Below are 18,078 nucleotides of genomic sequence, written 5' to 3'. Positions count from 1 at the left end.
AGTTCCGTTTTATACATTTCCTTGCTTTTCAGTTCAAGTACAATACGGGATACCTTGTAGTACATTCACTATACACGGAATGGCTGACATAGAAACATAGAAACATAGAAAATAGGTGCAGGAGCAGGCCATTCAGCCCTTCTAGCCTGCACCGCCATTCAATGAGTTCATGGCTGAACATTAAACTTCAGTAACCACTTCCTGCTTTCACGTCATACCCCTTGATCCCCCGAGTAGTAAGGACTTCATATAACTCCCTTTTGAATATATTTAATGAATTGGCCTCAACTACTTCCCGTGGTAGAGAATTCCACAGGTTCACCACTCTCTGGGTGAAGAAGTTTCTCCTTATCTCGGTCCTAAATGGCTTACCCCTTATCTCTTATCTTTGACATCAACTCCACTTTCCATAGCCGTTGATACCCCTGTAGTGGAAACATCTGTATCTCCTAAATATATTGAATGACCCGACCTCCATAGCTGTTCGGGGTAGATAATTTTACAGACTCACGACTCTTTCTGCTCACCTCCATTTTTGCGAAACTAGCCCCAAGTAGGAGCTGATTTAACCCAGAAACGTGCCTCGCATCGAGCAAGGAATAAAAACAGGATAACACCATCTCTAATTTTATTTGATATTCGGGACACAGAACAGGAGAAACCAAAGTTTGGCCTCCCTCCATCACGTGGAGTGAAGGGAGCCCCCACCATATCCCGACCAAAAATTTGTCGCAACGACCAACTATGGTCAGTAGCTGAAACACTGTACCGTTCCCTTGCCTTCCGCTTGGGTCCCTCAGGCCTCGCCTCTTTTACATCAAACCGACTGCACACCGGCCTTAACGTATTAGTATGTAATGTTGTCGCTTACTAAGGTATTGTCTGGATGTTTATCAGAGCGCAAAAGTTATAAGGATATTTATCTGCTTTCTTTTTCTGGCTGCACATTTAATTTGTTGCCTTATTTGCATATCCGCCGCCATTTGCTAATTGGACAGGGGGTTTCTCTTCGACCCAGCTCCAGTTTCAACAAGCCCGCTGATTGGCTCAACGAAATGGCAATCAGAACAGCACATTTTGTTTATTAGTTGCTCGTAATGCCACGCAAGCCTGTCCGAGCCATGTGATTGGTGAAGCGGTGTGGGGGGCGGGTCTGCTGGTTGTGTGCCGCCTCCCACAGTTGGCCAGTTCTGTGGGGAAGTGGAGTGACTCCTGCCAACGAACCGGAAGCTACCATCAGTTCCAAATATAAAAAAATAACGTGCACCTCAATAGACGGGGTCCGATCTGAGATGTTGCACTAATAAAGTTTCACTGATGTTACTCGGTTGGGTTAGCGCTATTGGTGATTTGTCCAGTTTAAGATCTGCTGTCTCCAAGGGAAACAAAAACTTAAAAAAATAAACTCACAGTTCGCAATTTATTTAAAATTAACGATTCTAACAGAATTCTCAAAACCCGCTTCTTTATTCCTCATTTTGTGAAGTCCGGCGACAACAAACAAAAGAAACACTGGAACGGTGCATGCATAACTACTTCCTGTTCGTTGGCAGCAGTCCTCCTCACCAACAAGTGGGAAGTTCCAATTCCTATCGTCCTTGATTCTCCGAGAGTCCAATCATCTATTGTTCTCCGTCCTCAATATATTCAACAATTCAGCATCCGCACCCAGAGAATTCCAAAGATTCACAATCCCCTGAGTGAAGAAATTTCTCCTCATCTCAGTCTTAAATGGCCAACTCCTTATCTTGAGACTGTGCCCCCTAATTCTAAACTCTCCAGGAAACAACTCCGTAGCATCTATCCTGTCAATCCCCCTCAGAATCGTATATGTTTCGATGAGATCATCTCTCATTAGAACATAAGAAATAGGAGCAGGTGTAGGCCATTCAGCCCCTTGAGCCTGCTCCGCCATTCAATAAGATCAGTAAGACCAACATCAGTGTTCTCGCTCAGGCCAACATCCCCAGCATCAAAGCACTGACCACACTCCATCAGTTCCGTTGGGCGGGCCATATTGTCCGCATGCCCGACACGAGACTCCCAAAGCAAGCGCTCTATGGAGCTTCAACACAGCAAGCGAGCCCCAGATGGGCAGAGGAAATGTTTCAAGAACACCCTCAAAGCCTCCTTGATAAAGTGCAACATCCCCACCGACACCTGGGAGTCCCCAAGACCGCCCTAAGTGGAGGACGAGCATCCGGGAGGGCGCTGAGCACCACCACCTGTGACAGGGTCTGTGACTCTTGTATCGGACTGTTCAGCCACCAAAGAACTCACTTCAGGAGTGGAAGCAAGTCTTCCTCGGTTCCGAGGGACTGCCTATGATGATGATGACCTGTCTTCTGAAAAAACATTATTATAACATTCTTTACATGCAGCACTTTCATATTATGTGTGTGATATATTATAATTCAGATGGGGATCGGTGATTAAGGGAGCCACAGATTGGCAGCGGTTATGCTCTGAGATTGTTGAACTCGATGTTGAGTTCAGAAGGCTGTAAAATGCCTAAACAAAAGGTGAGGTGCTATTCCTCGAGCTTGCGCTGAGCTTTGTTGGAACAGTGTAGGAGGCCGAGGATTCTTTCTTTGGTCTGTATGGGGTTAACATGCGAGTCGCGGGTCCCCGTTGCTTGGCCTCCGCTGGGGAACTGGGCTCGTGTTCATCTTTGCGTTTATTTTCTCTCCATTCCTCAACGTGAGGGGGTTTGCAGCATTTGATGCTTAAACTGTCCGAGTGAAAAGCACTATCCCCTGCATGGAAGGAGGCCATTTGGCCTGTCGTGCCTGTGGAAGAGCTGTCCAATTAGTCCCACTCCCCAGCTTTTTCCCCATAACCCAGCAGAGTTTTCCGCTTCAAGTACACGTCCAATTGCCTTTTGAAGGTTCCTATGGAACCGGAGTCACCAGCCTTTCACATAGTGCGCTCTAGATCTTAACATCCCTCTGTGTGAAGCCTTTTCTCCTCAATTCCTCTCGAGCACTTCCCCAATTATTTTAAATCCAGGACCTCTGGTTATTGCTCCACTTGCCAGAGGGAATTATTTGTTCCTACTTGCTCTACAAAACCCCTGATCATTTTGAAACCCTCTATTGGGTTTGCCCTTAACCTCCTCTGCTCCAAGGAGAACAATCCCAGCTTAAGAAGAATGAGAGGGGATCTCATAGAAACGTATAAAATTCTGACTGGGTTGGACAGACTGGATGTGGGGAGGATGTTTCCCCGGGCTGGGAAGTCGAGAACAAGGGGTCACAGTCTCAGGATACGGGGTAGGAAATTCAGGACCGACATGAGGAGAAATGTTTTCACTCAGAGGGTGGTGAACCTGTGGAATTCTCTACCACAGGAGGCTGTGGAGACCAAGTCACTGAATCTATTTAAGAGGGAGATAGATCGATTTCTAGAAACAAAAGACATAAAGGGGTATGGAGAAAAAGTGGGAATATGGTGTTGAGATAGAGGATCAGCCATGATCATATTGAATGGTGGTGCAGACTCGAAGGGCCGAATGGCCTACTACCGCTCCTATTTTCTATGTTTCTACGTTTCTCCAGTCTCTCCACAAAACTGAACTCCTTCATCCCTGGCATCATCCTGGTAAACCTCCTCTGTGTTCTCTCCAGGGCCCTGTGGAAATGTATTTTTATCTAAGCTGATACCATACGGTATTTAGAAACATAGAAACATAGAAAATAGGTGCAGGAGTAGGCCATTCGGCCCTTCTAGCCTGCACCGCCATTCAATGAGTTCATGGCTGAACATTCAACTTCAGTGTGCCTTTTGATCAAAATGGAGTCCTGGCCCTTCCAGAACTTTCTGCATTTTAGCAGTCAGCTTGCATAAACAGCTAAACCTGGTTTGAGATGGCTGATGGCCATCAGACAGCTAGGAGACAAGTCATGCTGAGACAAGTAACCCCCCCCCCCCCCATGGTGCTCTCCTATTGTCTACACTACAGGAGTTCCATGTCACCCCACCCTTATCTTCTAGCCATTATCTCTTTCCGAGACCTCATCCATTTGATGCAAACAGATAAACTGACCAGGAAATTGGAACAATCCTGACACAATACAAGACAGGTGATAGCCCATTACCTATGACTCATGGAGTAATGGCTGTTTGGCTTTCTGATAACCCTGACAAAAGGAAATATCTGGATACCATGTCAGGACCAGGATATAGTAATTAACTCTTTATCTGTATTCACTGACTGTGAGACAGAGCAATACACAGGGAGAGGCCAGAACTTTGGTCTTACTGTATAAATATCTTGTTAAACTGAACCATTTCGGAGGTGTTCACTTAGCCCTTGACTGAGTGTGACCTACCCCTTGCGAGCAAGTAAATTAAAGAAACTTCTACCGGAGCTGTAAGTGTCGGAGTCATTCTTTTCGGAGGTCGAGATTTCGACAGCCCTGACAGCCTCCCTAAGGTGCAGTGCCCAGAATTTATGTGCAACAAAAACTGCTGCAATCCTCCCACCCACATCTCACAGCTGGCACACACTGCCAGCTATTCAACCATGAAGGGTCCTCAGCCAAACAGCTGGCACAGCACTCAGCCGTGCCTCAGTGGGTCGTACTCTTGACTCTGAGTCAGAAAGTTGTGGGTTCAAGTCCCACTCCAGAGACCTGAGCACAAAAATCCAGGCCGACACTCTGAGTTGCCACATTTTGGAAGAGACAACAACAACCACTTGTATTTATATAGCATCTTTAACACAGTAAAATGTCCCAAGGCACGTCACAGCAGTGTTATAAGATAAAACAGATAAATTTGACAACGAGCCGCATAAGAAGAAATTACGGCAGGTGACCAAAAGCTTGGACAAAGAGATAGGTTTTAAGGAGCGTCAAGAGGAGCGAGAGGCGGAGAGGTTTAGGGAGGGAGTTCCAGAGCTTGGGGCCCAGGCAACACGGCCGCCAGTGGTGGAGCGATTATAAACAGGGATGCTCAGGAGGGCAGAATTTGAGGAGCGCAGACATCTCGGGCGGTTGTGGGGCTGGAAGAGATTGCAGAGATAGGGAGGGGTGAGGCCATGGAGGAATTTGTAAACAAGGATGGGAATTTTCAAATCGAGGCGTTGCTTAACCGAGAGCACTTGGTGCGAGTTAGGACAAGGGCAGCCGAGTTTTGGATGACCTCAAGTTTACGTACAGTACTTCAGCAGTTACCGGCAGTGGTCGCGATGGTGGTCCCACGGACCATCCGTCTGGTCAGGAGGCAACGACTGCCGCTCCTCCGGCCTGGGCATTCTGCTGCGGGGAGGCCACTTCACCATCACCGAAGTTAAGGAGGTGGTGGGCGGCCGCCTCCTCGTAGCAGGTGTACTGTATAAAAATGTTCCCCTAAGGCTAATCAACGTGTATGCCTCGCCTCTCAGGAGCGAGCGGCTGGCCCTCCTCCAGCAGCTCCCACTGCTACTGGCAACGTCCAGGCCGGCCGTTCTGGGCGGTGATTTCAACTGCATCATCGATGCGGCTGGACGATCCAGCAGAGCCGACAGCAAACTGGACGCCACGTCCAAACTCCTGATGGATGCGCTAAAAGACGGCAAGCTGTGCGACGTCTTCAGCAACCCTGCAGACGGAGCACCGCGCAGATACACCTGGTCGAGACCAGACGGGTCCGTCCGTTCCAGAATAGACTTCCTGTTTGTGTCCCACACGCTCCAGGTCAGATCGTGAAGTCCTTGTCCCGCGTCCCTGCGGACGACGAACTGATCCTCCTCGGTGACTTCAACGCCAGGGTCGGCAAGGACACAGCCCTCTGGGGAGGTGTGATTGGCAGAGAGGGGGTAGGGAAAGCCAACTCCTGACAAAATGTCCGGAACATGAACTCCTCATCACCAACACCCTGTTCCACCAGAGGGACAAATACAAGGCATCGTGGCAACACCCTCGCTCCAAACACTGGCACCTGCTTGACCATGTCATCGTCCAAGCCAGGGATCGCAAGGATGAGCACATCACCCGTGCCATGACACGAGCTGACGACTGCTGGATGGACCACCACCTAATCCGATCCATCATCAACATTAACATTGCCCTAAAGTAGAGGGGACAGCAGAAGCAGTGCCGCAAAAAATTAAATGCCGGGGCACTTAGAGACCCAGCTAAGAGAGCCCTATACAGCCAGCAACTCTCAGCGAATCTGGCGTGCCTTGATGACCCTGAGATGGAGAATGCCCACAGCGCTTGGTCTGCCCTCTAGGCCTCTATAACCAGTGACTGTGAAGTGATACTTGGTCAGTCAACCAGAAAACATCAGGACTGGTTTGATGAGAATGATCAGGAGATCCAAGAGCTAATAGATCGCAAGCGCAAAGCATTCCTGAGCCTAAACAACCCAACTCGGGATCGACAAGGCAGCATTACAGAAGGCTTAAGGCCGAGGCCCAACAAAAAACCCGGGCCTAAAGAACAGGTGGTGGATGGAGAAAGCACAGGAGATACAGCAGCTGGCCGACAGCCATGATGTGCGAGGATTCTTCATCGCAGTCAAGGCCACCTACGGCCCAAGCACCCAAGGCCCCACCCCACTCCTGGCCAAGAACGGGGAGACACTCATCGAGGACACCGAGGCAGTCAGGGCCAACTGGAAGGAACACTTCATAGATCTCCTCAATTGAGACTCTGCCTTTGACTCGAGTGTTCTCGATTCCATCCCGCAGCATGCGACCCGCCACCACCTCAGTGAGACCCCAATACTGCAAGAGGTAGAAAAAGCCATAAGACAGCTTAAGAACACCAAGTCTACGGGAGCGGATGGAATCCCCGCTGAGGTACTGAAGTATGGTGGAGAGACACTATTGGCGTGGATACATGACCTCATCTCTCTCATCTGGAGGGAGGAGAGCATGCCGGGAGATCTCAGAGATGCAATGATCATGACCATCTTTAAAAAAGGGGACAAGTCCAACTGCGGCAACTACAGAGCAATCCCCCTGCTATCAGCCACTGGGGAAAGTCGTCGCTAGAATCCTCCTCAACCGTCTTCTCCCTGTGGCCGAGGAGCTCCTCCCGGAGTCTCGGTGCGGATTTCATCCCCTATGGGGCACAACAGACATGATTTTTGCAGCGCGACAGGTGCAGGAAAAATGCAGGGAACAGCACCAGCCCTTATACATGGCCTTCTTCGACCTTACAAAGGCCTTTGACACTGTCAACTACGAGGGTCTATGGAGCGCCCTCCTCCGTTTCAGATACCCCCAAAAGTTCGTCAATATCCTCTGCCTGCTCCACGATGACATGCAGGCCGTGATCCTTACCAACGGATCCACTACAAACCCAATCAGCGTCTGGACCGGGGTCAAACAGGGCTGCGTCATAGAAACAAAGAAACATAGAAAATAGGTGCAGGAGTAGGCCATTCGGCCCCTCGAACCTGCACCACCATTCAATAAGATCATGGCTGATCATTCCTTCAGTATCCCTTTCCTGCTTTCTCTCCATACCCCTTGATCACTTTAGCCGTAAGGGCCATATCTAACTCCCTCTTGAATATATCCAATGAACTGGCATCAACAACTCTCTGCGGCAGGGAATTCCACAGGTTAACAACTCTCTGCGTGGAGAAGTTTCTCTTCATCTCAGTCCTACATGGCCTACCCCTTATCCTAAGACTGTGTCCTCTGGTTCTGGACTTCCCCAACATCGGAAACATTCTTCCCGCATCTAACCTGTCCCGTCCCGTCAGAATCTTATGTTTCTATGAGATCCCCTCTCATCCTTCTAAACTCCAGTGTATGAAGGCCCAGTTGATCCAGTCTCTCCTCATATGTCAGTCCAGCCATCCCTGGAATCAGTCTGGTGAACCTTCGCTGCACTCCCTCTATAACAAGAACGTCCTTCCTCAGATTAGGAGACCAAAACTGAACACGATATTCCAGGTGAGGCCTCACCAAGGCCCTGTACAATTGCAGTAAGACCTCCCTGCTCCTATACTCAAATCCCCTAGCTATGAAGGCCAACCTGCCATTTGCCTTCTTCACCGCCTGCTGTACCTGCATGCCAACTTTCAATGACTGATGAGCCATGACACCCAGGTCTTGTTTTCCTAATCTGCTGCCATTCAGTTAATATTCTGCCTTCGTGTTTTGCCACCAAAGTGGATAACCTCACATTTATCCACATTATACTACATCTGCCATGCATTTGCCCACTCACCTAACCTCAGCCTCTTATCATCATCCTCACAGCTCACACCTCCATCCAGTTTAGTGTCATCTGCAAACTTGGAGATATTACACTCAATTCCTTCATCTAAATCATTGATGTATATTGTAAAGAGCTGGGGTCCCAGCACTGAGCCCTGCAGCACTCCACTAGTCACTGCCTGCCATTCTGAAAAGGACCCGTTTATCCTGACTCTCTGCTTCCTCTCTGCCAACCAGTTCTCTATCCACGCCAGTACTTTACCCTCAATACCATGTGCTTTGATTTTGCTCACCAATCTCTTGTGTGGGACCTTGTCAAAGGCTTTTTGAAAGTCCAAATACACCACACCCACTGGTTCTCCCTTGTCCCCTCTGCTAGTTACATCCTCAAAAAATTCCAGAAGATTTGTCAAGCATGACTTCCCTTTCATAAATCCATGCTGACTTGGATCGATCCTGTCACTGCTTTCCATATGCGCTGCTATTTCATTCTTAATAATTGATTCCAACATTTTCCCCACTACTGATGTCAGGCTAACCAGTCTCCAATTACCTGTTTTCTCTCTCCCTCTTTTTTTAAAAAGTGGTGTTACATTAGCTACTCTCCAGTCCATAGGAACTGCTCCAGAGTCGATAGACTGTTGGAAAATGATCACCAATGCATTCACTATTTCTAGGGTCACTTCCCTAAGTACTCTGGGATGCAGACAATCAGGCCCCGGGGATTTATCAGCCTTCAATCCCATCAATTTCCCCAACACAATTTCCCGCCGAATAAGGATATCCTTCAGTTCCTCCTTCTCACTTGACCCTTGGTCCCCTAGTATTTCCGGAAGGTTATTTGTGTCTTCCTTCGTGAAGACAGAACCAAAGTATTTGTTCAATTAGTCTGCCATTTCTTTGTTCCCCATTATAATTTCACCTAAGTCCAACTGCAAGGGACATTCGTTTGTCTTCACTCATCTTTTTCTCTTCACATATCTATAGAAGCTTTTGCAGTCGGTTTTATGTTCCTGGCAAGTTTCCTCTCGTACTCTGTTTCCGCCCCCCCCCCTGCCCCCACTGCTAATTAAACCCTTAGTCCTCCTCTGCTGAATTCTAAATTTCTCCCAGTCCTCAGGTTTGCTGCTTTTTCTGGCCAATTTATGTGCCTCTTCCTTGGATCTAACACTATCCTTAATTTCCCTTGTTAGCCAGGTTGAGACACCTTCCCAGTTTTATTTATTTATTTTTTTTATTTCAAAATATACTTTATTCATGTAAAAATTTGCACAATACATTCAAAAGCAGTTCAGTACATTTGGATGCGGTCAGCAATTCCATACATTACATTTGGATGCTGACCGCAGTTCCGTTCAAGACATTTCTTTACTTTACATTTCAAGGTACGATTCATACAATCCAGGATACATTGTGGTACGTTCATCAAGTTACATTACATGTGTCACCATACAGTACACAGTGAGGGTACAGTTACATTTGTTTCCAACGTGCATTACGCAACAGAACTTGCATTATACATGGCACGACATAGGTGTTTGCAGCTAACGAAGGAAGACACAAATAACCTTCCGGAGGTACTAGGGGACCGAGGGTCGAGAGAGAAGGAGGAACTGAAGATATCCTTATTAGGTGGGGAATTGTGTTGGGGAAATTGATGCATACCATTACAGCCCGAGTGGAGTTTTGTACTGATTCCTGACCCCGGGTTTACCGTGGCAGAAGGGCTTTAAACTGTGGCCCTTCCTCACCGTGCCTTTGCGGCGACTGCACCAATTTTAAGTGCGTCCCTCAGCACGTAATCCTGGATCTTGGATTGCACCAGTCTGCAACACACAGACGTGGACATCTCCTTGCTCTGGAAGACCAGCAAGTTTGGGCAAGACCAAAGAGCGTCTTTGACCGAGTTGATGGCCCTCCAGCAGCAGGTGATGTCTGTCTCGGTGTGTGTCCCTGGGAACAGCCCGTAGAGCACAGAGTCCTGTGTTACGGAGCTGCTTGGGATGAACCTCGACAGCAACCACTGCATCTCTTTCCAAACCTGCCTTGCGAAGGCGCAATCCTGAAGGAGATGGGTGACAGTCTCGTCCGTCCTGCAGCCGACTCGGGGGCACCGTGCCGTGCTGCTGAGACGTCGGCTGTGCATGAACGCTCTGACGGGTAAGGCCCTCCTCACCGCCAACCAAGCTACGTCTTGGTGCTTGTGTGAAAGCTCTGGCGATGAGACGTTCTGCCAAACGAGTTCGACACTCTGCTCAGGGAACCACCCGACAGGGTCCACCCTCTCCTTCTTTCGTAGGGCGTCCAGGACCTTACGTGCTGACCACTGTTTTATGGCTTTGTGGTCAAAGGGGTTTTTTGTGAAAAACTTTTCCACGAAGGCCAGGTGGACAGGCATGGTCCATCCTTCGCAACACCGGGGACAGGTAGAACCTCAGCACGTAGTGACACTTGGTGTTTGCGTACCGGGGGTCTGTGCACAGCTTGATGCAGCTGCACACAAAGGTGGCCATCAGGATGAGGGCCACGTTCGGAACATCCTTTCCTCCACTGTCCAGAGATTTGTACATTGTGTCTCTGCGGACACGGTCCATTTTGGACCTCCAGACAAAGTGGAAGACGGCTCGGGTGACTGTCGCGGCACAGGAGCGAGAGATGGGCCAGACCTGCGCCACGTGCAGCAACCCCGAGAGCACCTCACTCCTGATGACCAGGTTCTTTCCTGCCATGAAGAGGAAGCGCAGTTTCTACCATCCCAGTTTTTTCTTCACTTTGGCGATACGCTCTTCCCAGTTTTTGGCGCATGCCCCGTCCGCTCCGAACCATATTCCCAGCACCTTCAGGAAATCTGGCTTCACGGCGAAGGGAATAAAGGATCGGTCGGCCCAGCTTCCAAAGAACATGGCCTCGCTTTTGCTGCGATTGGCCTTTGCTCCCGAGGCCAGTTCAAACTGGTCGCAGATTGTGAGCAATCTGCGGACCGACTGCGGATCCGAGCAAAAGACGGCGACGTCGTCCATGTACAGGGAGGTCTTGACCTGAGCGCCTCCGCTGCCTGGGATCGTCACCCCTCTAATGCTCACATCCTTCCTGAAGGACCCAGCAAAGGGCTCGATACAACACACAAACAAGACAGACGAGAGAGGACAGCCTTGCCTGACTCCAGATCTGATCGGAAAGCTTTCAGTTTCCCACCTGTTGATTAGAACTGCGCTACAGATGTCTCTGTAGAGCAGTTGGATCCAATTGCGGATACCCTCCCCAAACCCCATTTTGGAGAGCACGTCCATCAGGTACGTGTGCGATATCCTGTCAAAGGCCTTCTCCTGGATCTAAGCTGATTAAGCAGGTGTCCACCCTCCTGTCCCGCACGTAGGCAATCGTATCCCTGAGTAGCGCCAGGCTATCAGAGATCTTCCTGCCGGGGACAGCGCAGGTCTGGTCCGGGTGGATCACCAGCTCAAGAGCAGACTTGACCCTGTTGGCGATGACCTTTGACAGGATCTTGTAGTCCACATTGAGCAGCGAGATGGGCCGCCAGTTTTTGATTTCCTCCCTCTCCCCCTTCTGCTTGTCGATGAGGGTGATGATGACTTTCCTCATCGATTCTGACATGCTGCCGGCCAGAAGCATACCTCCGTACACTTCCAGCAGGTCTGGGCCCATCCAGTCCCACAGAGCCGAGTACAACTCGACCGGTAAGCCGTCGCTTCCGGGAGTTTTATTCGTCTCGAAGGACCGGACGGCCTTTGTCATCTCGTCCAGAGTTAACGGGTGGTCCAGACTCTCCCGCTCGCTGACGTTTAGGACCTCCGAAATAGACGACAGGAAAGACTTGGAGGCCGCGCAGTCTGTGGGCTTGACGTCATACAGCCTGGCATAGAAGGATTTGCTGATCCTCAGCATGTCAGGCTGCAAAAACGTCACAGAACCGTCTTCTTCCTTTAGGCTGGTGATCACAGAGCTCCCCCTGTGTACCTTTTGGAAGAAGAAACGCGAACACATCTCATCCTGCTCAACGGAGCGGACTCTGGAGCGGAAAATGATTTTGGAGGACTCTGAGGCAAAGAGCGAGGCTTGCTGGCCCTTCACCTCTTCGAGTTCCTCCGCGACATCGACCCCCATCGACTGCAGCAGGAGCAGGTTTTGCATATTCGTCTGGACTTGGGACAATTCCCTCTGTCTCCCTCTCGCCTCCTGAACACCTTTGAGGATGAAGAACCTCTTGATGTTTGTCTTGATTGTTTCCCACCAGTGCATCGGGGAATCGCAGAGGGGTTTTACGGTTCTCCAACCTTTGTAATCCCTCTTGAGTTCCTCCACGTTTTCCGGAGTCAACAGTTTCACGTTCAGCTTCCATATCCCTCTGCCAACTTTCTGGTTTTCCTGTGGGCGACAGTCGGCCAGTAGGAGGCAGTGGTCAGAGAAGAACACCGGCGTGACGTCGGTGGATCTGACCTTGAGCGTGTGGGACACAAACAGGAAGTCTATTCTGGAACGGACGGACCCGTCTGGTCTCGACCAGGTGTACCTGCGCGGTGCTCCGTCTGCAGGGTTGCTGAAGACGTCGCACAGCTTGGCATCTTTTACCGCATCCATCAGGAGTTTGGATGTGGTGTCCAGTTTGCTGTCGGCTCTGCTGGATCGTCCAGCCGCATCGATGATGCAGTTGAAGTCACCGCCCAGAATGACCGGCCTGGACGTTGCCAGTAGCAGTGGGAGCTGCTGGAAGAGGGCCAGCCTCTCGCTTCAGAGAGGCGAGGCATACACGTTAATTAGCCTTAGAGGGGAGTTTTTGTACATTACGTCTGCTACGAGGAGGCGGCCGCCCACCACCTCCTTAACTTCGGTGATGGTGAAGTGGTCTCCCCGCAGCAGAATGCCCAGGCCGGAAGCCCGGCTGTCGTTGCCTCCTGACCATATGGATGGTCCATGGGCCCACCATCGTGACCACTGCCGGTAACTGCTGGAGTGCGGCAGACCGCACTCCTGGAAAAACAGCAGGTCCGCTTTGACCTTGGCGAGGTACCCCAAGGTGGAAACACATCGATGATGGTGTTGGTTACGGAAAACAGACAGGGGAAAAACGAATACATCCATAGAGTGGGAGAAACTGGGTAACAGTTCTAACAGGCGAACCACAGGAACAAGAGAAGAGCTGAAATTGTGATGGAAAAAGTGGTGGAAGGCGCAGAAGGGATTTATGTCTGTGTGGTTGGATCTAGCCACAAGTGCAGGGGAGATGTGGGGATTGTCTTTAAATGACAATGGCAAGATTCTGGGTCAGGAATCAATTGGACGCAGGGTTTTGATTCCTATGTAACCGGTATTGAATCTCCTCATCAATGTCTGCTTTGGTTGATAAAAAGGCTCCCGAGGTATGTGAAATGGTCCACGTTATCCAGTGCCGTGCCATGGATCTTGATGACTGGGGGCAGTGCTGTGCGGCGAGGACAGGCTGGTGGAGGACCTTTGTCTTACGGATGTTTAGCGTAAGGCCCATGCTTTCGTACGTCTCAGTAAATACGTTGACTTTGACTTGGAGTTCAGCCTCTGTATGTGCGCAGACGCTGGCATCGTGTGCATACTGTAGCTCGACTACAGAGGTTGGGGTGGTCTTGGACCTGGCCTGGAGACGGCGAAGGTTGAACAGGTTCCCACTGGTTCTGTAGTTTAGTTCCACTCCAGCTGGGAGCTTGTTGACTGCGAGGTGGAGCATGGCAGCGAGGAAGATTGAGAAGAGAGCTGAGTCAGGAGTCCGTGAGTCGGCGAGAGGCCTATAAGGGCCGCGAGGTCGGGAGATGAGTCACTGAATCGGGATTCCATGAGTCGGCGAGAGGCCTATAAAGGCCGCGAGGTCGGGAGATGAGTCACTGAATCGGGATTCCGTGAGTTGGCGAGAGGCCTATAAAGGCGGAGCTTGTGCAGCTACAGGGAGAAGGCAAAAAAGAAGCAGAAAGAAATCAAAAGGTGACGTCACAGCCAAGGGGGTAAGTGATTGGCTGGTGATTGGTAAGTAGTTTTTCCTTTTCTTTCTTTATCAGTGTGTAACTTTTAGCACTGTTGTTACCCAATTAAGTTAATCTAAGGGTTAAGTCATGGCAGGAGAGCTCGTACACGAGTTATGCTCCTCCTGTACTATGTGGGAACTCAGGGGCGCCTCTAAAGTCCCTGACGACTACGTGTGCGGGAAGTGCATCCGCCTCCAGCTCCTGACAGACCGCATTGCGGCACTGGAGCTGCGGGTGGATGAACTCTGGAGCACGCACGATGCTGAGAATGATGTGAATAGCATGTTTAGTGAGTTGGTCTTACCGCAGGTAAAGGGTACACAGCCAGATAGGGGATGGAAGACCAACAGGAAGAGCAGTGCAAGGAAGGTAGTGCAGGGGTCCCCTGCGGTCATTCCCCTGCAAAACAGATACATCGCTTTGGGTACTGTTGAGGGGGATGACTCATCAGGGGAAGGCAGCAGCAGCCAAGTTCATGGCACCGTGGCTGGCTCTGCTGCACAGGAGGGCAGGAAAAAGATTGGGAGCGCGATAGTGATAGGGGATTCGATTGTAAGGGGAATAGATAGGCGTTTCTGCGGCCGCAACCGAGACTCCAGGATGGTATGTTGCCTCCCTGGTGCAAGGGTCAAGGATGTCTCGGAGCGGGTGCAGGACATTCTGAAAAGGGAGGGTGAACAGCCAGTTGTCGTGGTGCATATAGGTACCAACAATATCGGTAAAAAACAGAATGAGGTCCTACGAATTTAGGGAGCTAGGAGCTAAATTAAAAAGTAGGACCTCAAAAGTAGTAATCTCAGGATTGCTACCAGTGCCAGAGTAGGAATCGCAGGATAGCTCAGATGAATATGTGGCTTGAGGAGTGGTGCAGAAGGGAGGGATTCAAATTCCTGGGGCATTGGAACCGGTTCTGGGGGAGGTGGGACCAGTACAAAGCGGACGGTCTGCACCTGGGCAGGACCGAAACCAATGTCCGAGGCGGAGTGTTTGCTCATGCTGTTGGGGAGGAGTTAAACTAATATGGCAGGTGGATGGGAACCTATGCAGGGATGCAGAGGGAAATAAAAGGGACACTGCGACAAAAGATAGAAAGGAGAAAAGTAAAAGTGGAGGGCAGAGAAACCCAAGGCAAAAATCAAAAAGGACCTCATTGCTGCAAAATTCTAAAGGGGCAAAGTGTGTTAAAAAGACAAGCTTGAAGGCTCTGTGCCTCAATGCGAGGAGTATTCGGAATAAGGTGGACAAATTAACTGCGCAGATAGCAGTTAATGGGTATGATGTAATTGGCATCACAGAGACATGGCTCCAGGGTGACCAAGGCTGGGAACTCAACATCCAGGGGTATTCAACATTTAGGAAAGGTAGACAGAAAGGAAAAGGAGGCGGGGTGGCGTTGCTGGTTAAAGAGGAAATTAATGCAATAGTAAGGAAGGACATTAGCCTGGATGATGTGGAATCGGTATGGGTGGAGCTACGGAATACCAAAGGGCAGAAAATGCTAGTGGGAGTTGTGTACAGACCACCAAACAGTAGTAGTGAGGTTGGGGACAGCATCAAACAAGAAATAAGGGATGTGTGCGATAAAGGTACAGCAGTTATTATGGGCGACTTTAATTTACATATAGATTGGGCAAACCAAACTGGTAGCAATGCGGTGGAGGAGGATTTCCTGAAGTGTATTAGGGATGGTTTTCTTGACCAATATGTCAAGGAACCAACCAGAGAGCTGGCCATCCTAGACTGGGTGATGTGTAATGAGAAGGGACTAATTAGCAATCTTGTTGTGCGATGCCCCTTGGGGAAGAGTGAACATAATATGGTAGAATTCCTTATTAAGATGGAGAGTGACACAGTTAATTCAGAAACTACGGTCCTGAACTTAAGGAAAGTTAACTTCGACGGTATGAGGCATGAATTGGCGACAATAGACTGGCAAATGATACTTAAAGGGTTGACGGTGGATAGGCAATGGCAAACATTTAAAGATCACATAGATGAACTTCAACAATTGTACATCCCTATCTGGAGTATGCTGAAAATGACGTGAGTATCACGTGTAGCGAGTTGGTCGTACCACAGGGAAAGGGTCCACAGCCAGATAGGGAATGGAAGACCAACAGGAAGAGCAGTGCAAGGAAGGTAGTGCAGGAGTCCCCTGTGGTCAACCCCCTGCAAAACAGATATACTGCTTTGGGTACTGTTGAGGGGGATGACTCATCAGGGGAGGGCAGCAGCAGCCAAGTTCATGGCACCGTGGCTGGCTCTGCTGCACAGGAGGGCAGGAAAAAGAGTGGGAGAGCAATAGTGATTGGGGATTCAATGGTGAGGGGAATAGATAGGCGTTTCTGCGGCCGCAACCGAGACTCCAGGATGGTATGTTGCCTCCCTGGTGCAAGGGTCAAGGATGTCTCGGAGCGGGTGCAGGACATTCTAAAAAGGGAGGGAGAACAGCCAGTTGTCGTGGTGCACATTGGTACCAACGACATAGGTAAAAAGAGGGATGAGGTCCTACGAAACTAATTTAAGGAGCTAGGAGCTAAATTAAAAAGTAGGACCTCAAAAGTAGTAATCTCGGGATTGCTACCAGTGCCACGTGATAGTCAGAGTAGGAATCGCAGGATAGCGCAGATGAATACGTGGCTTGAGCAGTGGTGCAACAGGGAGGGATTCAAATTCCTGGGGCATTGGAACCGGTTCTGGGGGAGGTGGGACCAGTACAAACCGGACGGTCTGCACCTGGGCAGGACCGGAACCAATGTCCTAGGGGGAGTGTTTGCTAGTGCTGTTGGGGAGGATTTAAACTGATATGGCAGGGGGATGGGAACCAATGCAGGGAGACAGAGGGAAACAAAAAGGAGGCAAAAGCAAAAGACAGAAAGGAGATGAGGAAAAGTGGAGGGCAGAGAAACCCAAGGCAAAGAACAAAAAGGGCCACTATACAGCAAAATTCTAAAAGGACAAAGGGTGTTAAAAAAAACAAGCCTGAAGGCTTTGTGTCTTAATGCAAGGAGTATCCGCAATAAAGTGGATGAATTAACTGTGCAAATAGATGTTAACAAATATGATGTGATTGGGATTACGGAGACGTGGCTCCAGGATGATCAGGGCTGGGAACTCAACATCCAGGGGTATTCAACATTCAGGAAAGATAGAATAAAAGGAAAAGGAGGTGGGGTAGCATTGCTGGTTAAGGAGCAAATTAAGGCAATAGTTCGGAAGGACATTAGCTTGGATGATGTGGAATCTATATGGGTAGAGCTGCAGAATACCAAAGGACAAAAAACGTTAGTGGGAGTTGTGTACAGACCTCCAAACAGTAGTAGTGATGTTGGGAAGGGCATCAAACATGAAATTAGGGGTGCGTGCAATAAAGGTGCAGCAGTTATAATGGGTGACTTTAATATGCACATAGATTGGGTTAACCAAACTGGAAGCAATACGGTAGAGGAGGATTTCCTGGAGTGCATAAGGGATGGTTTTTTAGACCAATATGTCGAGGAACCAACTAGGGGGGAGGCCATCTTAGACTGGGTGTTGTGTAATGAGAGAGGATTAATTAGCAATCTCGTTGTGCGAGGCCCCTTGGGGAAGAGTGACCATAATATGGTGGAATTCTGCATTAGGATGGAGAATGAAACAGTTAATTCAGAGACCATGGTCCAGAACTTAAAGAAGGGTAACTTTGAAGGTATGAGACGTGAATTGGCTAGGATAGATTGGCGAATGATACTGAAGGGGTTGACTGTGGATGGGCAATGGCAGACATTTAGAGACCGCATGGATGAACTACAACAATTGTACATTCCTGTCTGTCGTAAAAATAAAAAAGGGAAGGTGGCTCAACCGTGGCTATCAAGGGAAATCAGGGATAGCATTAAAGCCAAGGAAGTGGCATACAAATTGGCC

Source organism: Pristiophorus japonicus, chromosome 19, assembly GCF_044704955.1.
Source record: "Pristiophorus japonicus isolate sPriJap1 chromosome 19, sPriJap1.hap1, whole genome shotgun sequence".
NCBI lineage: Eukaryota > Metazoa > Chordata > Chondrichthyes > Pristiophoridae > Pristiophorus > Pristiophorus japonicus.
The sequence above is the reverse complement of the archived record's forward strand: the minus strand, read 5'-3'. Positions refer to the sequence as shown.